General features: G+C 38.6%; 1 long non-coding RNA gene across 1 annotated transcript in view; it reads right to left on the minus strand.

The window, feature by feature from the left end:
- Positions 1 to 4477, minus strand: part of LOC133275783 (uncharacterized) — a 38045-nt gene extending 33568 nt beyond the window's left edge. The window contains exons 1-2 of the long non-coding RNA XR_009745686.1: positions 3608 to 4477; positions 3176 to 3298 (exon numbers count right to left, since the gene is read on the minus strand). This is a non-coding gene — a long non-coding RNA (uncharacterized LOC133275783). The remainder of the gene's footprint in view (positions 1 to 3175; positions 3299 to 3607) is intronic.
- Positions 4478 to 10545: the final 6068 nt, after the last annotated feature.

Here is a 10545-nt window from a genome sequence, read left to right on the forward strand (position 1 = left end):
TGGGATAGAATTAATTTTCTTCCTACTAGCTGGTGCACTGCTGTGTTTTGGATTTAGTATGAGAATAATGTTGATAATACACTGATGTTTTCAGCTGTTTCTAAACTTAAGTCAAGGACTTCCCAGCTTCTCATGCCATGCCAGTGAGGAGGTTGGAGGGGCACAAGAAGCTGGAAGGGAACGCAGCCAGAACAGCTGATCCCATATGTCCAAAGGGATATTGCATACCATATGACATCATGCTCAGCACACAAAACTGGGTGGAAAACTGGCAGCAGGCCACTGCTCGGGAACTGGCTGGGCATCAGTTGGTGAGTAGTGAGCAATTGCATTGTGCATCATTTGCTTTGTGTACTCTATTATTGTCATTGTCTTTGTTTTCTGTTCCATTAAACTGTCTTTATCTCAACCCATGAGTTATCTCAATTTTACTCTTCCAATTCTCACCCCTATCCCACTAGGTGGGAGCAGTGAATGAGTGGCTGTGTGGTGTTTAGTTGCCAGCTAGGGTCAAACCACAGCAGTAACACATGGAAAGACACCACCTCTGATACCAGGTCATCGTGCCTCTCACAATTTTCATAGCTTCTTTGGGTCACACTGTCTGAAATCACTTTCTGGAGCACCACACAGACTCAGCTCCTCGGTGAATATAAACTAGTAAGTTCTGGAGTAAAGTCAATGGCTCCATACCTAGCCACAACAGATCGGAACTTGGACTCAATCTTTGTTTTTCACCTCGCTATGACAACAAAATGGCCTTTTTGCTGGGATGTGCAATTTACACTTCCAGTAATACTCCCAGTGGATTACAGAGTCAAGAAAATTGTGATTCCTTTTTCATTAATGAAATGATTCTCAGGGTGGATTGCAGTGATACACATTTCAGTGATATAAATTTCAGACATTCTTCTCCGAATTAATGCACTTGGGACTACTAATGTAGTACTTTTGACATGAGAGATCTTTTTAGATTGTACACTTCATGTTACATAGCTTCACTAGAAACACCAATAGAAACATTAGAATTCTCTATTCATATTTTTAACTTTCACTTCAAACCATCTAGTTATCTGAGCCAGGTATGAACTAAATTACAGGCTTCCAATAAATTCCCAGGACACTATCTACTACTTGGACTAGATAAAAACTAGATTTTTAAAATATGATATAGACATTTAAAATTTGAAAGCAGTGTTACCACCACATACACAGTAAGATAATGGAAGGAGCACACATGTTTTGGCACTTACATGTACCTAGAAAGAATTATACTTCAATCCTACCATCAGTTTTAGCATGATACTACTCTGGGAATTCTGAGCTAGGAAAAAGGTGTGATGGGACATACTGGTCCAATACCTCCCCTCGTGAGTAAAGGTGTTTGGGTTTGTTCCTGTTCCTAACAGATTAATGGCATGAGAATACCCATGAGGAACATGGCAGTTATTGGCTGAAGAAAAGTTAATCTTGAATGAAAGCAAGCAGCATGGGCTGCCAGTGACACAGTCCTTAGTGTAAGACACTGATTTCTTTTGTAATTTTATTGGTTTAAGAATTTAAAGGCTTTACCCATGTTGGTCTGAAACATCATGAACCCTGATCTGTGTTTTCATAAAAAGTTTATTATATTTTCTAACTCAGTGGAAGAATTGTTTGGATAAAGTATCATGCCACACATTTCAGCACTGGCAGCAAGCTAGGCCTGACAAAATGACCGGAATTTGTGATCCCAAATTTGCATTCTTCAGTAAGCAACCAAAATGCATTCTTTGGTATCGAATTTAGGAGTTTGTGGTAACTCAGTACCTTATGTAGTAAGTTCTGTACCAGATAGCATGGCCAATACTAACAGCAAAAAATGGAGAGAGGAAGTCCATGCCCTGTAAGCAAATTACAGTGGGCCTACTGGGGCACATACAGTAAAAGAAGATGGAAGTTTGGAATGCCTCAAATATACGGATGGGAGAGGAGGAAGACTGAAAACTGGGAGTAAAGTGAGATAGCAAATCCTGCCAAAATATTTATGTGTCTCTAAGCCAGGCAGGTTAGATCTTCAGATGAGAATCTGTTTGTAACCAGGGGCAACTAATAAAAAGGAAAATTTATGGCTTTCTCATCATAAACACTGTCCCAGATGTACAACCACAAAGTACACAGATTCACCACCTAACCAAATGCAAGGAGAAACGGTCAATAAAACAGTATCAAGGTATCCTTTTATCAGTAAAGGTGGAATATTCGACTGAAGAGCAAATTCAGTATATGATATCTTAAGCAACTCCTTAAAACTCTTGCCATAAAATTATTGAGGATGTTAATAAGGGAATTGCAATATGAAGACGAAAGACCATATTTTTTGCTCCTTTATAAGGGGAGAAACAAAGCAGCTCCTGAAACCTGGACAGGACTGATACCCAGGTAGGTTATGAGAACTTCATATAAGAAGATAAACCCCCTAAAGCATGAAACATAGTATCATACTGTCCTTATAGTTGATCAGATGTAATTTCACATTAATTTATATTCCAGTGACAACCCATTTTCTGAATTTCTGCAAAAAAGCACAACATTGGAAGTTCTGTACCTGTGATCCCAGTGCTGTACACCATGAACTACTCTATCCCAGTCCTTCACCCACCAGCTGGTTTTGAGGCAGGTATTGCTGTGTTATGTATCAATCTGACCAATCACCATGCACCCTACATATTCTACAGCCATGAGCATCCAGAACTATAATTGCTGAAATTCAAGATTTCCCTTGTTGTTTGCTAAGTCCAAACAGCTTGAGTCTTAGCCCAAAATGCCTGTTGCCGAGTTGCAAATAAGCTTTCTGCTATTTATCAGAAATTTTAGGCTTAGATGCATGATTATGCTAATCCTCATGATAAAACAGCAATAAACTTGTAACCAGTACAAGTGAATGTCCCTACAAACAATGGAAGATTAGAATATATTTGTGAATGTTTATGTGGACCGAATATTAAATCTATTTAATATTCGATAGTTTTCTGTTTGTCTTTTTCAGTGTTGAAGCATAGGACCTCTTCATTATATTTTATATACAACTCAGCCTTCCCTATTATTACTTATATACACTTGAATTTTTGCTGTTGAATTTTTGCTATTGAATATTCAGAGGTCATTGATCATATGCAGATTGGGTAAATCTTACCTCTAGTAAGTTTGTGAGGACACCATATGCCCTGTTCTCCTAAATTGTCAGTGTCTTTAGCTGACAGCATATTAAGAATGAAGGATGATTTCTTATTCCATGTAAGAAACCTTAAGAGTACACCTGTACGAAAAACATGCACATACATGTTGCAATTCTGGGTTCTGCTTTGCAAAGGAGACAAGTGAAAATACTTGTCGTTTACTGAAAAGCTAGAAATAAGCAGACTGAAAAGAATTAGAAGAGTTGTCTAAAATTCCTCAAAGCCAAATTAGAAGATCAAGGGATTTAGAAGGATGAGGGAAGTATGCATGGAAGACTGCATTAATTATTTATTTCACTTGGGTTTCTTGGTTTAACTTTCTCATTAGCATAGCACAGGTAGCTATTCTAATCAGCAGTTTGAATCTTAGCTGCTTTTTTCATCCATACCTGATGATGTGGTATGACAGGGCACAGTTTTGAGCACTAGCCTAGTGTTCCTCATTAGCAAGGGCTCAATTTCAGCAATTCAACTTTCAAGGTCTACAGATACACGGACATAAGATGTGTTAACATATCTTTTAGATTTCAAGAATGGATTACACACTCTTTTTGTAGCCATACACAGCTGATGAGTATTACTTCTCTAAAAAGACTGCACTGGAGCAAAGGAAACTTGGAAAATGTAAAATCCTCCATGGACCATTCACTAGGGACTGTAGTGGTAGGACACGGGGTAATGGGTTCAAACTTAAACAGGGGAAGTTTAGATTAGATATAAAGAAGAAGTTCTTTACTGTGAAGGTGGTGAGGCACTGGAATGGGTTGCCCAAGAACTTGTGAATGCTCCATGCCTGGCGGTGTTCAAGGCCTTGGGTGACACGGTTTAGTGGGAGGTGTCCCTGCCCATGGCAGGAGGGTTGGAACTATATGATCTTAAGGTCCTTTCCAACCCTAACTGTTCTAGGATTCTATGATTCTTTTAGACAACCTTTGCATCTAATGCCAGGTGCAGTTTTAATGTCACCTTCTAGCTATGTTATTTTTTCTTTTAATCATCTATGCCCCAGCATAGAAATGGTTGTTACAGTTTCCCAGTTATGTGTTGATGATTTTGATTTTATTCATTGTTATTGTACATTTTTCCACAGAAAGAAAAAAAAATCACATCATTGTTTGACATAATTATATTCTGCAGCATTCTGTGGCAGTCATGTTTGGCCGCATCTTTTTCACTGTGTCTGACATTACATTTCACAATTATTTTGCCATCATTTCAGATGATAACTTTCAGTCCTATGTAATTGTTCACATGCATGAGGTATCCTTCATCAGTTGTATCTCACAGTGCTCTTGTTACCCGTAAAAAGGAATGCCAAAATTTAGGATGGGAAGCCTGAGGACCAGCTAGCTAAGTAGCAGAAAAAACAAGCTATCTAGAGATTTACCCTTCCCTTGGGAGGCTCTCTCGGGCTCTGGAGCTGAGTCCTTCAAAGACCACCTTGTGGCATCTACTCAGGAGCCTCTTTTCTCTTATTGGAAGAGGCAGATTCAAGATGCAGTTTATTTTTCTGTGACACTATGCTGAGATTTGCGAAGTCTATCAGTCTTTAAGCTACTTCCTCTTCATTAAGAGTAATAGCCTCACATGCAACCATGGAAACATGGACTGTTTCCACATGTGAGATTGATGTGTTGGGGGATTTGTGGTAAGACACTTTTTCTGTTTCTTCTCATACCTAGTACAGGTATGATACTTAAACAGGTTTCAGCTCAAGCAACAGCATTCTGCAGAAATATAAACAGTAGTGGCACTGCACACTGCATTTCTTAACCAGTGAAAATAACCACTAACATAAAACTTGGCCCGCTACTTCTCTGCACTCAGCATCTCTGTCTTCTTTCACTGCTCTTCTCCACCTTGCCAACACTTCCTTTTACCCTATTTCTTCTTTTTTCTCTCTTTCCACTGGTACTCGAGGTAGATACAGTGCCAAAATCTCAATTTCACAGGTAAAAAAGGCTTAGGATTTTTGTGGCAAATCTTTTCTTCTGGAATAAAGTGATTTTATGATCATTATCCCTTTACAAAAGAGAGAATGGGACAAAGGAGATTTAAAGACCACTAAAGCCCACAAAGAGCCTGCCTGTGTTCAGGTTTAATAAAGTAGGAACTCAGTAGTCCACCAGACTGAATTTACTCAAAAAATGCTTTTCTCATTCAGTTACAGCTTCTCCTTTGCGCACCACTGCTGCGCCTGTCTTCAATAGCCCATGTTTCTGGATCAAAACTTACTTTTCTTCCTTGAAGAATACTGCTCTCTATTATGTCATTTCTAACAACAGAGTTGTTAGGCTAATGTAAATTTAGTCCAAATTTCACCTCTTTTCACATTCCATTTTTGCTGAAATGAAGTTGATGAGAAAAATACAGAAACTTCAATGGGAATAATCTTGTGCAGATAGAAGAAACACAGATGCATTTAGTAAAGCAGCTCTTTGTAAGTCAAAGGAGTCCAAAGGACAGATGTGTTGTTTGTTAATCATTCATAAAACCCTTGTGATTAGGAACACCTCGATCTCAAAAAGGCCAGCCAACTGAAAAAGATACACTGTGCTCTAGCATTCATAGTGCTCCATTTGGGAGAATAAGAGGATTCCTTGGCCAGAAGAAAGAACAATGTAAATAAGGTTATTCTACATAAAAAAATCAGAGTGTATGCCCTAGAGAATGGGGAGACTTCAGTTCTATAAATCAGTTAGGAAGATCTGGCAAAGTTCATTCTCCAACTGGCTGACAAATTTAATAAGACTAGTGCAGACATTTTGTTAAGAAGCTGAAGGAAAAACAAAGGTAGATTTAAGCCACTGAATTAAAACACTTGAAAGGCAAGAGAAAGCCATAGTAAAAAACCTGAAAGCAATACACTGTGAGCCCCCCAAGAGTATCCACCAACTGTACAGAGTACAAGGGTGGAGGAAAAGCAGAGTATCCAATGAGAGATAACATAAATAAAAGCATAAAGTCATGTGGAATACAGAAAGAGTTCAGCATGTACTGAATTTCTGCATGGGTGAAAATAAATCTCTCCATTCTATATAATTTATGTGATACCCTAGGATTTGTGACTACCGTTGCCTTTAATCAACATCATAATATAAAAAAAATATTATTAATAATTATTTGTATTACTTAGGACATGGTCTAAAATGAGGGACTCCAGTTGCTAACCAAGCAAAGTATACAGTTGCTACCCCCAAATATGGACAAATAGATAATACTAAAACCAAACCAAAAACTAAGATGATTAGTCAATAATATGATCAATCATTTCAGCACATTATCCGTATACTTACTTGCTTTCAATATTTCTGTAGACTTCCTGCCAAAATAGAAGTACCAGAGGCTGAAGAAGAGTTCTGAAGTGCCTTTGCTAACTTACGTGGAGATCCTTCTAAACATCGAGAACAAGTTAGAAAAACACACAAGAGGAAGAAATCAGAGGCACAAAACCCTCACAGAAAAGGAGGAAGGAGCTGGAGAGGAATAAATAGGGAGGTAGAAGAGAAATCAGGAGAAGACAGAGGCACAGCAGCCAGAGCAGACATGACCTCAAGCAAGCAAATGCAGTTGGATGGGTCAAAGGGGATAAGCAGGGACACTGATCAGAGACGTGGCTAACTCTGAACAGAGCTTCAGTCATGATAAGTTATGAGGCAGCTGCATAACCACTAGCAAAGACTTGGGTCACATAAGCACCATATTTATTTACTGGAACTCACTGGAACAAAATCAACTGTACAGGAAAATCATCCATTTTTCTTGTTGTTCTTGGATATAAGGACTGAGTACTGAACAACTTTATGGTTGAACAGTAGGACCCTGGCTTGCAAAAGAAACATGGGTTAAACAAAAAATCTTTGAACATAGTTTAGTAATTTTTTTTCACTCCAGCCAAGCACTGATGCCTGGAAATAAACAGGTGTTCACACCACTGCTTGTGCCACAGGTAAATCCATGAGCAAGCCAGACATTGTTTTCTTCCTTCCTTTTCTGCAGATCAGAGTTAACTATTTACCACAGATTTGATTTGTCATGTTTATTCTTCATGTCATGGCCCAAAATATTTCCTTAGGCCCAAAATATTTCCTTAGTCTCTTAATCAGGCTGCTTCCTTGGTAGTTGCTATCCTTCCTTCTAGAAATTACTGTACATATATTATTTGTAAAAAAAAATAAAAGAGAACAGTTATCAGTAACGGGGCGGGGGAAGAAACCCAATGGGGAAGTTTCATTCCTAAAACATTTCATTCTCAGCCATACATCAAATCCATCCATATATGAAGAACTTAGAAAGATGTTACAACATTTTATAAATGGTAACAGTAATGTTCTCTCATTATGCATACTAAATATCCTGGGTGATTATATATTCACTACATTGTTCTGATTCTTTAGGATAGGCAAATCTCACTGTATGTTTCACTGCTCTATACTTACATTCTTCCTATCTCAGTTATGTTGAGCTATGAGTTACTGAACAAAGAGTAGGGAGATAAAGACATTCAAATTCTGTTGTTTTCTACTCATAGAAGAACAAGCAACAAAAAATTCTGCTTCCACGTCAAACCCCTTCACTCACACTGCATCCAAGGGCAGTTTTGTGCAGCGTTACCACACCCGGCATTCTCATGGAAAACGTACTTTTTTTGGGTTTTTTTTAATGTCTATTTTTCCATACACAGTTGAGCAAGGAGCAATGTTGCCAGCTGTCACAAAATGCATAAACAGTTCATAATCTGTAATAGTTCCTTAGACAGCTGCAAGACTATAAGGAACAAAACTTTTCTTCCTCAAAAGCTTTCATGAAACATGTTATTTAGTTCCAAAATAGACAGCTATTTCAGAAACCATATACCATAAGGAAAAAGTAAATTTCTCTATTAAATTAAATGGTTTTGTAGAGTAGCCCAGAGAGTTAATTCTGGGCATCTTGTCCTAAAAGGAAACAACTGTTAAAAGACACATAGGCCCAGTGCAAATGAAGTAAATCAATTTACCAATTTAATTTGTGAAATTAAACTAGTCAGCTGACTTCACCAGATGAGTGTCTAGTTCTGAGTGACTTCACAACATGGCATTCTTACCAAGCAGAAGATTAACTCAAAGTGAGCAAAGTTGTTCCAGTTAGGCAAAGTCTACTTACCAGTCCATAGGGGGAGAAAGTTCAGACTTGGATAAAAGCTGAGCAACAGTAAACAAACGTAAATCTTCATACCCTTCATGCTGCTGGTGCTCGTTGCCACAGGCCAGATTTCATCTTGCTCTACAGTACTTCAGAAATCATACAATAATGACAGTTTGTAAGACTAAAGGGCAATTTATGCCAGATGGAGAAAATGGCTTATGGATAAGCAGAGTCCAGGGGAAGACAAAAGGAAACAAGGCTCGATGTGGCACAGAGATACATAACAGCAGAAACAGATCAGAACTGAAATTCAGCACAAAATGCAAAAAACAAGGTGGGTTTCAATGTATGGAATCCACAGAAGGATATAAGGACTGCCGTACTGACTCAGAGCAAAGGGCCCACACTGTCCAATATGCTAACCTGAACAAGACAGCAGGTAAACCTGGCGAGGTTTTAAGACCCCTGATCCTTTTCTTCTCCAGGCTAAAGAGTTGCAGATCTCTCATCCTCTCTGTATTTGAGAAAGGCTCCAGCCCTTTAATCTTTGTAGCCCTCCACTGGACTTGCTCCAGCAAGTCCACATAGACACATAAACTGGGGAACCCAGAACAGGACCTAGCACTCCACATGTGTTTCACCAGCACTGAATACAAGGGACCTCACCGGCTGAGAATACTCTGCCTAACACAGCCCAGGAGGCTGTTCACCTTCTTTGCTGTGAAGTTTACTGTCCACCAGAATGCCCAGGCCCTTCTCTGCAGACCTGCTTTCCAACCAGCTGGCCTGCAGCTTGTACCAGTGTCTGGGATGATTTCTTTGTACTTCCCTTTGTTGAACTCCACAAGATTTCTCTCTGCCTCATTCTCCAACCTGTCAAGGTCCCTCTGAATGGCAGCAAATCCATCCGATATATCAACTGTGTGGTTATCTGTGTGCCTTTGTGTGAAGATGTGGGCCCATTTGTACAGTAACACGATCACATCTTTTGTCTTGTCATCAATATTCTCTCAGGGACACCTGACACATTGCTGATTGGTTCTGTTGCCACAGCACATTAAACCAATGGTTTAGTGGAGCTGCCAATGATGGAAAGATCTCTCGTTTCTGAATTATAACCTCCAGTTCTGAATCCAGGATTATCTAAGTACAATTTACTTCTTTCTAGATGCATAATCTTCCAGTAATTTACACTAAGAATTTTCTGCCACTTTTTGCCAATTTAGTTTTGTGAGATCCCTATGTGTTACTGCAATAGGTTATAAAGCGTCATCAACTCTGCAATTTCACATTATCTATCAATCATGCACTGATTTCCTAACGTAAAATCTAGGACACAAAGATAGGTCCTCTATTTTTCCTTCAACTTTTACCACTATGCCACAATTAAAGCATCAGCACAAATATGCTTCTTTAGGGATCCATGTCAGTATTGACACTTATTAATGTGGTAAATCCTTGTTACTATATAAAGACCAAAAAGATCACATAATATTATATATTAAGTGAGCCTAAATGCTCACTTCCCTGAATGACGCTGCTGTGCTTGTTTAACATTACAGATTTAAAATGTTTAAAAATGGTTTAGAGAAGCTCAGTTTTATTATGTATGACTTCAAACGCCTTAAAAAAATAATTTCAGAAGTGCTGGGTACTTTTGCTCTGAAAAGCAAGACTTTATAAAGAGTTTTGGGTTTCCAACCAGATAAAATTCAATTTAAAATGCTTATTTCCACTCACGAGGTCATGGATGAAGAAAAAGCTATTTTCCAGAACCTCTCCAGTTTCCTGTCTTCTCATAGTTATATTATGCAAGGAATGAAGGCCCCTAACTGTCCTGGCATGAATAAAATAGCAAACATAGGAAGATCATAGAAATATTCAGGCTACAACAGAGCTGTTCAGACTTGGTGGCTTTCCTTTACAAAGAGCTTGTGCAAACATTCTGTTTAATTTTGTATCTGTGGGAGCTTGCATCCTGCACATCTAATTTTCAGAAACAAACTCACACAAATCCTTATTCTTATTATAAACATTCTCAGCTACATCTCACCTAAATTTTTCATGGTGCTGAGTTTAATAAAAGCTGGATTTAGCACCATTATTTAGACAAGACTTGTTAAAAGGTTTCTGAGAAAGAATCCTTTTTTCACCTGCACTGAGAGGCACAGAATTTGGTGTCTTACGATACTCTGCATGA

The sequence above is a fragment of the Pezoporus flaviventris genome, unplaced genomic scaffold (assembly GCF_033815535.1).
Source record: "Pezoporus flaviventris isolate CSIRO_AGI_PZ_B2104156 unplaced genomic scaffold, CSIRO_AGI_Pfla_v1 ptg000002l, whole genome shotgun sequence".
Lineage (NCBI taxonomy): Eukaryota > Metazoa > Chordata > Aves > Psittaciformes > Psittacidae > Pezoporus > Pezoporus flaviventris.